Below are 13,057 nucleotides of genomic sequence, written 5' to 3' on the forward strand. Positions count from 1 at the left end.
AGTAATGTGCAACGTAAATAGCAAATTCTGCAAATAAAATATAGGGCGAATTTTGCGACTTTGCACACAGCGCATGACTTTCTGACTCTGCCCTTGGACTCAAACCTCTGACAGGCAAGGCTCCAGTTGGGAGCACCAAGTCAGCAAACGGCCCCTTATATATATTATTATCTACATGACAACAGTGACCACACAGTTCTAAAGTACTTCATTGGCTGTAAAGCACTTTGGAATGTCCTGAGGTGGTGAGAGGCGCTATATAAATGCAAGTTCTTTCTTTTCTTTATCTAAACACACTGAGAATGTTTTTATTTAAATTAATTTTTATGGGATGTGGGCATCGCTGGCAAGGTACAGGAACAAGGATGTCTTGCTACAGTTGTACAGGGCCTTGGTGAGACCGCACCTTGAGTACTGTGTGCAGTTTTGGTCGCCTTACCTGAGGAAGGACGTACTTGCCATGGAAGGAGTGCAGCGAAGATTCACCAGGCTGATACCTGGGATGGCAGGAATGACGTATGAGGAGAGATTGTGTCGATTGGGCTTATACTCACTGGAGTTTAGAAGATTGAGAGGGGATCTCATCGAAACCTATAAAATTCTGTCAGGCCTGGACAGACTAGATGCAGGAAGGATGTTTCTGATGGCCGGGGAGTCCAGAACCAGGGGTCACAGTCTAAGGATAAGGGGTAAGCCATTTAGGACTGAAATGAGGAGGAATTTCTTCACCCAGAGAGTGGTGAACCTGTGGAATTCTCTGACACAGAGGGCAGTGGAGGCCAATTCATTAAATATATTCAAGAAAGAGTTGGATATATTTCTTAAGGCTAAAGGGATCAAGGGATATGAGGAGAAAGCAGGGACAGGGTACTGAATTTGGATGATCAGCCATGATCTCATTGAATGGCGGAGCAGGCTCGAGGGGCCGAATGGCCTACTCCTGCTCCTATCTTCTTCTATGTTATTGCCCATCCCTAATTAATCTTGAGAAGGTGGTGGTGAGTCGCCTTCTTGAACCGCTGCAGTCTGTGTGGTGAAGGTACTCCCACAGTGCTGTTAGGGAGGGAGTTCCAGGATTTTGACCCAGCGGCGACGAAGGATCGGCCGATATATTACTAAGTCAGGATGGTGTGTGACTTGGAGGGGAACTCGGAGGTGGTGGTGTTCCCATGCGCCTGCTGCCCTTGTCCTTCTAGATGGTAGAGGTCGCGGGTTTGGGAGGTGCTGCCAAAGAAGCCTTGGCGAGTTGCTGCAGTGCATCTTGTAGATGGTACACACTGCAGCCATGGTGCGCCGGTGGTGGAGGGAGTGAATATTTAAGGTGGTAGATGGGCTCAATCAGTCTTAGTAAGCACAGCTTCTGATTTAACACATGCACCTCTTCACAATTTGTTCAGTTCACCATGTTTGGGCTGAACATACCTGAGTTGACAAAGATCCCAATTTTAAATCTGTAGGTTTAAAAACCAACACATCTGAAGGAAAAAAGAAAGACTTGCATTTATATAGCGCCTTTCACGACCACTGGACTTCCCAAAGCGCTTTACAGCCAATGAAGTACTTTGAAGTGTAGTCACTGTTGTAATGTAGGAAACGCGGCAGCCAATTGCGCACAGCAAGCTACTGTGGGAGTACCTTCACCACACGGACTGCAGTGGTTCAAGAAGGCGGCTCACCACCACCTTCTCAAGGGCAACTAAGGATGGGCAATAAATGCTGGCCTTGCCAGCGACGCCCATATCCCGAGAATGAATTTTTTTTTAAATTCCTTTTAACTCGCATTTCTGACAAAATAAAATATATTTCTTCCCACAGACAGGAACCATTACAATCCACTCGCATCAATAACACCTAATCGTATTTTGACAGGATATAGTTTAAAGAAGTTTTATTCTGGAAACTGCTTAATTTGTTCTTTCAGTTGGGAGATCAAAAGAATAGGGTTCAACTCTTTAAAAGCAACCGAGCTGTTCAGGCAGCTTGGCTTAATTGAAGGCAATCTCGTGCCTCTGTCAGCAAGACATGGATTCAAGCCCAGTACGAAGAATCTGAGCTCAGACCAGATCAAATCAAATCAAATCAAATCAAATCAACTTTTATTGTCATTGTTAGTGCACAAGTGCAGTACAACGAAATGTAGGCTTGCGGCTCCCGAGAGTGTACATTTGGATTAAGACATTTAAACATTCAACATACATTTGGCTTGTAGTTGTTGTGTATGTAATATGTGTGCTACTTTGAACCTATGGACAGGACTGCACTACTTGTAGGGCGTAGTGATACGCAGTACCACTCCTGGCCATAGGGGTATAAATAGTACTGTGGGTACTGATCTCCCCTCAGTTCCCGCCTGTGGGCATGAAGTAAAGACCTACGTATAGTCCCTACCTCCAACCAGTAAAGACCTGTTTGAGTTATACGTTTAAGTCTTTGTGTTAATTGTTCAATACAATACACATACTTAACACTGGCGACGAGTCAGGTTCTTACCCTGCGGCAGTTGAAGAGAGGTTTCAAACATCACCACCCCACTAGAAGCGACAGGCTTTAGGACTCTGAAGCCTCCATCAGCGACTGAGCACTGGAGTGCAGCAGCCATCCTGACAGCTTCCAGCGACTGACAGAAGTCTTTCTGCAGTTTCCTTGTTCAACCTAGGTGGTGGGGTAAGCCGTGCAGCGTTGGCTGCAAAGACAGGGCTGGGGAAGTTGGAGAAGATAAGGGCGATCGCAATCCCTGATAAGAGCCGCGGTGAAACGCGCGAGCGGGTAAGCCAGAGCCCGGGAGGGAGCGAGCAAGAGCCGTGCGAGCGGGTGAGCCAGAGGCCGGGAGCCGCTTCAAGTGCGAGGCGCAGCGCGGGCCAGCGATCGAGACCAAAGATAAGGGCCGCACTCGGACTGAAAGGCGCGGCGGCTGCAGAAGCTCAAGGTGCGAGAGCCGCGGAGCACAGCGCGGGCTATCGATCGCGGCGAAGATAAGGGCCGCACTCGGGGGCTGAAGGGAGACGGCGTCGGGGGACGGGTGAAGACCGCCAAGCACGGGAAAACCGCCATTTTGTGGGCGGAGGACGACGGCAAGAGCGGGAAGCCGCCATCTTTGATAACAAGTAAACAAAATAAAATCTGAGAAATTGCAAATCTACAATGCCTAAACACAGGAATATTAGCACCTTTGATAGTGACCTCGAAGATTGGGCCATATATGTTGAAAGAGTAAAAAATTATTGTAAGGCCAATAAAATTCGTGACCAAGATAAAGCTCTAACATTATTAAATTTAATGGGTGCGAAGACATACGGGCAATTGAAACACCTGTTATCACCAGATGAACCGGCGGATAAGACGTTCGATGAGATTGTTACTGTCCTGAAAGATCATCTAAACCCCACGCCACTGATGCTAGCGGAACGATTTAAATTTTACGACAGAAGGCAGCTACAGCATGAAAGCAATGCTGAATATTTGCTGGAATTGCGTAAATTAGCGAAATATTGCCAGTTTGGAACGGGACTGACAGATGCACTACGAGACAAATTTGTGTGTGGTTTATTTAAACAGGATACACAAAAGCGACTGCTCAAGGAGAATGAGCTGACGCTTGAGAAGGCGGTCACTATGGCAGCAGCACACGAAGCCGCAGCGAGAGGCACGGCAGTAATGCAGCTACGGTCACCGGAGCTCAGTGCACACAAATTGGGTGTGAGTTCTGGCAAATGTTATCGTTGTGGAAAGACAACGCATGATCAGAACCAGTGTTGGTTTAAAAACCAAGAATGTAGAACTTGTGGTAGGCTTGGACATATAGCTAGAGTATGCAGGTCAGGGAAGAAGACCAGCAACAAGAAGTCACCGCAAGGAAAATACGCAAAGGTACACAAGGTGACCGAACAGGAGTCCGATTCAGACGCTAGCAGTAATGAACTGGCTAGCTTAAGCTGTAATGAACTGGCTAGCTTAAGAGTACTCAACGCTGGTAAGGGTGCAGACCTCCAGACAATTTGGGTCACTCTTCAGATAGAAGGAGTCCAAGTAAAACTGGAATTGGACACTGGATCGGCATTGACGGTCATAAATAAGAAAGATTACGGAAAGTTATTCCAACATATTCCCCTACAGGATACGGGGATTATATTGAAAACATACACGGGGCAAAGAGTGTACCCCATCGGGAAAATAGAGGTTGCAGTGGTCCACAAGGGCGAAGACAGTCAAATAATGGACTTATATGTGATATCTGAAGGAGGTTCTCCACTACTAGGACGGGAGTGGATTAGGAAAATGAATATGGACTGGCATTTCCTACAAACAATAACGAGTGAGAACTCGGTGAAGATAGTCGGCCCAGACTCTGGAACGGATGATGGTAAGCCCAACTCAGGTGCAAAAGACAAAGTTTCAGCACAGAATTCCACTGAGCAACAACAACATAGTTTAACTGTGGATTCTGAGTCTGGCAAGTCTACTGATGTGCCCATTTCTGAGGGACACCGGGCTCGAACTCAACTCCATTTCAAACTACAACAGCAATTAGAACAAATGCTTCGCCGTTTTGAGCAAGAGTTGAATGCAACGAAAGAGTTCTTTGATATAGAGTTGGAGAATCTGGAAAGACAACAGAAGCAGCTGATGGAGAAAATGGAGCAGGAGCACACAAAACGTCTGATGTCAGAGGAGTTAACGGTCAGCCAACTCCTGCATATGCTGAAGGACAGGACTCTGAAATGGGAAAAACTTGAACACGAACTTCAATATTCAAACGAAAGGGGTTCGGAGCTCTCAAAGGTTATTGGAAGAGCTGAGGTGGCAACACAGACTGAGATGACTGCAACAGAGCAGCCCTTGGATGCCAAAAGTACGCTGACTCACGTCAACGTAGAACAACAGACCGCTGAAACAGCTGCTCCGGTAGAGGGATTGAATAGTCCGATCAATCAATCTCCAAAAGAAGTTGAAGTAGTAAAATCTCAAATGAGGTCATTAGTAAACGACTTGCTGAAAGCCCAGAAAAAGCTGGATGAAGAGGTACGCATGAAGAAGTCTCTTCAGGAAAGATGTCTGGACTTGGAACAAAAGCTGGCTAACGCCCAGCTGGGTATGGAGGAAATAGAAGACCCTCTCGCTGGCCTAGATCAGGACGACACCGAATATTACTATGTCCTGTCCTGCCCAACTTGTAACTTCGACTCCCACCATACAGAAATCATGGAGGAGCACCGAAAGTCTACGGAACATCGGGAGAAGGTGGCTCTACTACGGAAAAAGGAGGAAGAGAAGGAGGAACTGCGCATGCAGCTGGCAGCTGACAGTGGAGCCCAGAGAGTCTCCAAGAAGCAGAAAAGGAAAAGTCGAAACAGAAGATGACCCATCTGAACCATTATTACCTCTACCAGATCACACACGTGGTCCCTCCGAACGGAGCCAATTCAGTTCGGAAGTTCAAACTGTTAAATCCATGGAAGGACTATTGAATGAGTCACTCCAGCAACGTGAACCGACTACACCACAGAGATTGAATCTGTGAACTGTTTTCCGCAGAGACTGAATCTGTGATCTGTTTTGACATGAAGTTATCTATGTATCTATGTTATTCTGTTATGTAAACCTGAAGTTATATATGTATATATGTTATTACGTTATGTTAAATGGGGAGATGACTGTAAAGCTAGGAAGGGAGGAATGTTGTGTATGTAATATGTGTGCTACTTTGAACCTATGGACAGGACTGCACTACTTGTAGGGCGTAGTGATACGCAGTACCACTCCTGGCCATAGGGGTATAAATAGTACTGTGGGTACTGATCTCCCCTCAGTTCCCGCCTGTGGGCATGAAGTAAAGACCTACGTATAGTCCCTACCTCCAACCAGTAAAGACCTGTTTGAGTTATACGTTTAAGTCTTTGTGTTAATTGTTCAATACAATACACATACTTAACAGTAGTATATTAACATAAATATGACCATAATAAAGTGCATTGGCAGATGTGCAGGCTTTAGAGTTTATTTGTGGAGTTCAGTAGGATGACAGCCCTGGGAAAGAAGCTGTTCCTAAATCTGGTCGTACGGGTGCGAATGCATCTGTAGCGTCTCCCAGATGGTAGGAGGGTGAACAGACTGTGGCTGGGGTGGGTAGGGTCTTTGATGATGGACCGTGACCTCCGTAGACAGCGTTTCTGGTATATGTGCTCTATGGTCGGTAGCCGGGTGCCGGTAATGCGTTGGGCAGTTTTGACTACCTGCTGCAGGGCTTTCCGGTCATAGTAGCTACAGCTGCCATACCATACTGTGATACAGTTTGTCAGGATGCTCTCTATAGTGCAGCGGTAAAAGTTAGAGAGGATCGGGGTGACAGATTACATCCCTTCAGCCTCCTTAAGAAATATAGGCGCTGCTGGGCCTTCTTCACCAGAGAGGAGGTGTTGAGGGACCAGGAGAGGTCTTCCGTGATGTGGACTCCGAGGAACTTAAAGCTGTCCACCCTTTCCACCACAGCCCCATTGATGTGGATGGGGGTGTGACTTCCGCCTTTGGACTTCCTGAAGTCCACAATGATTTCTTTTGTTTTCTTGGTGTTAAGGGCCAGGTTGTTATCGGCGCACCACTTCACGAGATGCTGGACCTCCTCCCTGTAGGCTGACTCATCGTTGTTGGTGATCTGGCCTACTACCGTGGTGTCATCCGCAAACTTGATGATGGTGTTGGAACCATTAACAGCCACACAGTCGTGGGTGAAGAGGGAGTAGAGGAGGGGGCTCAGCACACATCCTTGTGGGGCCCCCGTGTTCAGGGTCGGGGGGGGAGGTGTGGTTACCTAATTTGACAGACTGGGGTCTGTTTGTTAGGAAGTCCAGGGTCCAGTTGCAGAGGGAAGTGTTCAGGCCAAGAGTTTGGAGTTTGGTGGCCAGCTTGTTGGGGACGATAGTGTTGAATGCTGAGCTGTAGTCTATAAACAGCATTCTGATGTAGGTCTCCTTACCATCTAGGTGATTCAGTGCCGAGTGTAGAGCAGTTGTTATTGCATCCTCCGTTGATCTGTTTGCACGATAGGCAAACTGGGCTGGCACTACAGATTTTTTAATTCAAATTCATTCTCAGGATGTGCGCGTCGCTGGCAAGGGCGGCCCATCCCTCATCGCCCTTGATAATGTTGTGGTGGCACGGTCACACACTTTGTTATGTTTCGATATTTTCTATTCACAAACTGATCGAATCTCACCATGGAAACTGTATTCCATTCATTCATCCATGAACATGTAAAATAAAAATAGAAACATAGAAGGTAGGAGCAGGAGTAGGCCATTCGGCCCCTCGAGCCTGCTCCGCCATTCAATGAGATCATGGCTGATCATTCAAATTCAGTACCCTGTCCCTGCTTTCTCCTCATATCCCTTGATCCCTTTAGCCTTAAGAAATATATTTAACTCCTTCTTGAACATATTTAATGAATTGGCCTCAACTGCCTTCTGTGGTAGAGAATTCCACAGGTTCACCACTCTCTGGGTGAAGAAATTCCTCCTCATCTCAGTCCTAAATGGCTTACCCCTTATCCTTAGACTGTGACCCCTGGTTCTGGACTCCCCCGCCATTGGGAACATCCTTCCTGCATCTAGTCTGTCTAGTCCTGTTAGAATTTTATATGTTTCAATGAGATCCCCTCTCATTCTTCTAAACTCTAGCGAATACAAGCACAATCGGCCCAATCTCTCTTCATACGTCATTCCTGCCATCATAGGTATCAGTCTGGTGAATCTTCGCTGCACTCCCTCCATGGCAAGAACATCCTTCCTCAGATAAGGCGACCAAAACTGCACACAATACTCAAGGGGTGGTCTCACCAAGGCCCTGTACAACTGCAGCAAGACATCCTTGCTCCTGTACTCGAATCCTTTTGCTATGAAGGTTAGCATACCATTTGCCCTCCCAACCGCCCGCTGCACCTGTATGCTTACCTTCAGCAACTGGTGCACAAGGACACCCAGGTTTCATTGCACTTCCACTTTTCCCAATCTATTGCCGTTCAGATAATAATCTGCCTTCCTGTTTTTGCCACCAAAGTGGATAACCTCGCATTTATCCACATTATACTGCATCTGCCATGCATCTGCCCAATCACCCAACCTGTTCAAATCATACTGGAGTTTCTCGGCATCCTCCTCACAGAACACACGCCCACCCAGCTTTGTGTCATCTGCAAACTTGGAGATATTACATCTAGTTCCCTCGTCCAGATCATTTATATATATTGTGAATAACTGGGGTCCTAGCACTGATCCCTGCGGTACCCCACTAGTCATTGCCTGCCACTCGGAAAAAGACCCGTTTATTCCAGCTCTTTGCTTCCTGTCTGCCAACCAGTTCTCTATTCAAGTCAGTACCTTGCCCCCAATCCCATGTGCTTTAACTTTGCATGCTAATCTCTTATGCGAGACCTTATCAAAAGCCTTCTGAAAGTCCAAATACACCACATCCACTGGTTCTCCCTTATCTATTCTACCAGTTACATCCTCAAAAAATTCCAGTAGATTAGTCAAGCATGATTTACCTTTTGTAAATCCATGTTGACTGTCTGATTCTGTCACTGTTTTCCAAGTGCTCTGCTATTACATCTTTTATAATGGACTCTAGCATTTTCTCCACTACCGATGTCAGGCTTACCGGTCTATAATTCCCCATTTTCTCTCTACCACCTTTTTTAAATAATGGGGTTACATTAGCTACCCTCCAATCCATGGGGACTGTTCCAGAGTCTATAGAATTTTGGAAGATGACCAGCAATGCATCTACTATTTCTAGGGTCACTTCCTTAAGTACCCTAGGATGTAGATTATCAGGCCCTGGGGATTTATCGGCCTTCAATCCCGTCAATTTCCCTAACACCATTTCCCTACAAATACTGATTTCATTCAGACCTAACTAGGCCGTTAGTTTACAATCCACTTTGTCTTACGAGTGTGCTCTTAAGTCCATCCTCCAAAAGATAGGAGAAGCAGTCAAGGTAGCACAGGCAAGCTCACAGTATTCAGTACACAAGGGATCTTATTGTTAAAGCCTCCAGTCACATTATTGTTTAAATACACATCAGGCGGTAATGGTATTCTCCAGAACGTAAAGAACACAGGGTCCACTTACGGTAGTAACTGGGGCTACGAAACTTGAAAGTGTTGACCTGAAATTTGTTACATTACTCATAGAGTCATAGAGTCATAGAGTAATACAGCACGGATAGAGGCCCTTCGGCCCATCGTGTCTGCGCCGGCCATCAAGCCCTGTCTAATCTAATCCCATATTCCAGCATTTGGTCCGTAGCCTTGTATGCTATGGCATTTCAAGTGCTCATCCAAGTGCTTCTTAAATGTTGTGAGGGTTTCTGCCTCCACAACCCTTTCAGGCAGTGAGTTCCAGACTCCAACCACCCTCTGGGTGAAAAGTTCTTTCTCAAATCCCCTCTAAACCTCCCGCCCTTTACCTTGAATCTATGCCCCCTAGTTATTGACCCCTCTACTAAGGGAAAAAGCTCCTCAGCATCCATCCTATCTATGCCCCTCATAATTTTGTACACCTCAATCATGTCCCCCCTCAGCCTCCTCTGCTCCAAGGAAAACAAACCCAATCTGCCCAGTCTCTCTCCATAGCTGAAGCGCTCCGGCCCTGGTAACATCCTGGTGAACCTCCTCTGCACCCTCTCTAATGCGATCACATCCTTCCTGTAGTGTGGCGACCAGAACTGCACACAGTATTCCAGCTGTGGCCTAACCAGTGTTTTATACAGCTCCATCATAACCTCCTTGCTCTTATATTCAATGCCTCGGCTAATGAAGGCAAGTATCCCATATGCCTTTTTTACCACCTTAGCCACCTGTTCCGCCGCCTTCAGGGATCTGTGTACTTGCACACCCAGATCCCTCTGACCCTCCGTCTTGCCTAGGGTCTTTCCATTCATTGTGTATTCCCTTGCCTTGTTAGTCCCCCCAAAGTGCATCACCTCGCACTTTTCCGGGTTAAATTCCATTTGCCACTTTTCCGCCCATCTGACCAACCCATCTATATCGTCCTGCAGACTGAGGCTACCCTCCTCGCTATTCACCACCCTACCAATTTTTGTATCATCCGCGAACTTACTGATCATACCTTTTACATTCATATCCAAGTCATTAATGTAGACCACAAACAGCAAGGGACCCAGCACCGATCCCTGTGGTACCCCACTGGCCACAGGCTTCCAGTCACAAAAACAACCTTCGACCATCACCCTCTGCCTTCTGCCACTAAGCCAGTTTTGTATCCAATGTGCCAAGGCACCCTGGATTCCATGGGCTCTTACCTTCTTGACCAGTCTCCTGTGCGGGACTTTATCAAAGGCCTTACTGAAATCCATGTATACCACATCCACTGCGTTACCCTCATCCACACACCTAGTCACCCCCTCAAAAAATTCAATCAAATTAGTCAGACATGATCTTCCCTTGACAAAGCCATGTTGACTATCCCTGATTAATCCTGCCTCTCCAAGTGGAGACAAATTTTGTCCCTCAGAATTTTTTCCAATAATTTTCCTACCACTGATGTTAGGCTCACTGGCCTGTAGTTCCCCGGTTTTTCCCTACTACCCTTCTTGAATAATGGTACTACATTAGCGGTTCTCCAGTCCTCTGGCACATCCCCTGTGGCCAGAGAGGTCCTGAATATATGTGTTAGAGCCCCCGCAATCTCTTCCTTTGCCTCACACAGCAGCCTCAGACAGTAAATGGGTGACCAAAAGGCAGGGTAAAGGCAGGAAGGTAGTGCAGGAGTCACCTGCGGTCATCTCCCTCCAAAACAGGTTTACCGTTTTGGGTACTGTTGGGGGAGATGACTTATCAGGGGAAGGCACCAGCAGCCAGGTTCAGGGCACCATGACTGGCTCTGCTGCACAGAAGGGCGGGAAAAAGAGGGATAGGGCTATAGTGATAGGGGATTCAATTGTAAGGGGGATAGACAGGAGTTTCTGTGGCCGAGACCGAGACTCCAAGATGGTATGTTGCCTCCCTGGTGCAAGGGTCAAGGATGTCTCGGAGCGGGTGCAGAGCATTCTGAAGGGGGAGGGGGATCAGCCAGTTGTCGTGGTACATGTAGGTACCAACGATGTAGGTAAAAAGAGGGAGGAGGTCCTACAAGCTGAATTTAGGGAGTTAGGAGCTAAATTGAAAAGTAGGACCTCAAAGGTAGTAATCTCTGGATTGCTACCAGTGCCACGAGCTAATAAGTTTAGAGAGAGTAAGATAAATAAGCTAAATACGTGGCTTGAGCAGTGGTGCAAGGGAGAGGGATTTAAATTCTTGAGGCATTGGAACCAGTTCTTGGGGAGGAGGGACCTGTACCAAGGGGACGGTCTACACCTGAACTGTGAGGGAGCCGATGTCCTCGGGGTAATATTCTCTAGGGCGGTTCGGGAGGATTTAAACTAATTTGGCAGGGGGATGGGAACCTAGGTAGTGGAAAAGAGGGAAGTCATATGAAGTCAGAAATAGATGGTAGAAAGGTGAGAAGCAATAAGCAAAGGAGAGAAACACAAAGGGCCAAACTAATTCATAATGAGAGTGTGAAAAAAGCAAGCCTGAAGGCTTTGTATCTTAATGCTAGAAGCATTAGGAACAAGGTGGATGAATTAGTTGTGGAAATAGAGGTAAACAAGTATGATTTGATTGGGATTACAGAAACGTGGCTGCAGGGTGGGCAAGGCTGGGAACTTAACATCCAGGGATATACAATATTTAGGAAGGATCGGCAAAAAGGTAGGGGAGGTGGGGTAGCATTGCTGGTAAAGGAGGGGATTAATGCAATGGAAAGGAAGGATATTAACTCGGATGAAACGGAATCTGTATGGGTAGAAATGAGAAATAGCAAGGGGAGGAAAACGTTAGTGGGTGTGATATATAGGCCTCCAAATAGTAATATGGAGGTGAGGGAAGGCATAAAAAGGGAAATTAGAGAAGCGTGCGATAAGAGCACAGCTGTCATCATGGGTGACTTTAATTTACATATTGATTGGACTACCCAAATTAGTAAAAATTCTGAGGAGGAGGAATTCCTGGAATGTTTTCGGGACGGTTATCTGGACCAATATGTCGAGGAGCCGACTCGAGATCAGGCCATTTTAGACTGGGTATTGTGCAATGAGAAGGGACTTATCAGCAATCTTCTTGTACGAGGCCCCTTGGGTCAGAGCGATCATAATATGATCGAGCTCTCAGTCGAGATGGAGAGTGAGGAAATTGAATCAGAGACTAAGGTCCAGAACTTAAATAAAGGGAATTACGAGGGTCTGAGACGGGAATTGGGTAAGATTGATTGGGTGGTGTTTCTGGGGGGATTGACAGTAGAGAGACAATGGCAAGCATTCAAAGATAGAATGGAAGAATTCCAGAACATGTTTATACCGGTTTGGCATAAAAATAAACCTAAAAAGGTGACTCAACCGTGGATAACGAGGGAAATTAGGGACAGCATAAAATCAAAAAAAAGGGCATATCAACTGGCAAAAAAAAGCACCAGACCGGAAGATTGGGGGCAGTACAGGATACAGCAAAAGAGGACAAAGGGATTAATCAGGAAGGGGAAAATAGAATACGAAAGTAAACTTGCAGCAAACATAAAGACAGACTGCAAAAGCTTTTATCGGTATATCAGGAGGAAAAGACTGGTAAAATCCCAAGTCGGTCCCTTGCAGTCCGATTCGGGAGAATATATAATGGAGAATAAGGAAATGGCAGACCAATTAAACTCATACTTTGGTTCTGTATTCACAAAGGAGGACACAAATAACCTCCCAGGAATATCGGCAAACATGGGGACTAATGAGAGGGAGGAGCTGACAGAAATTAGTATCTCTAGGCATATGGTGTTGGGTAAGTTGAGGGGACTGAAGGCCGACAAATCCCCGGGGCCTGATAAACTACATCCTAGGGTACTTAAGGAGGTGGCCCTGGAGATAGCAGATGCTCTAAGGATCATCTTCCGGAACTCCATTGACTCGGGAACAGTGCCCGTGGATTGGAGGGTAGCTAATGTTACCCCAATATTTAAA

The sequence above is a fragment of the Somniosus microcephalus genome, chromosome 10, assembly GCF_052327205.1.
Source record: "Somniosus microcephalus isolate GS21.2 chromosome 10, FLI_Smic_1.0, whole genome shotgun sequence".
NCBI classification, from domain to species: Eukaryota; Metazoa; Chordata; class Chondrichthyes; order Squaliformes; family Somniosidae; genus Somniosus; species Somniosus microcephalus.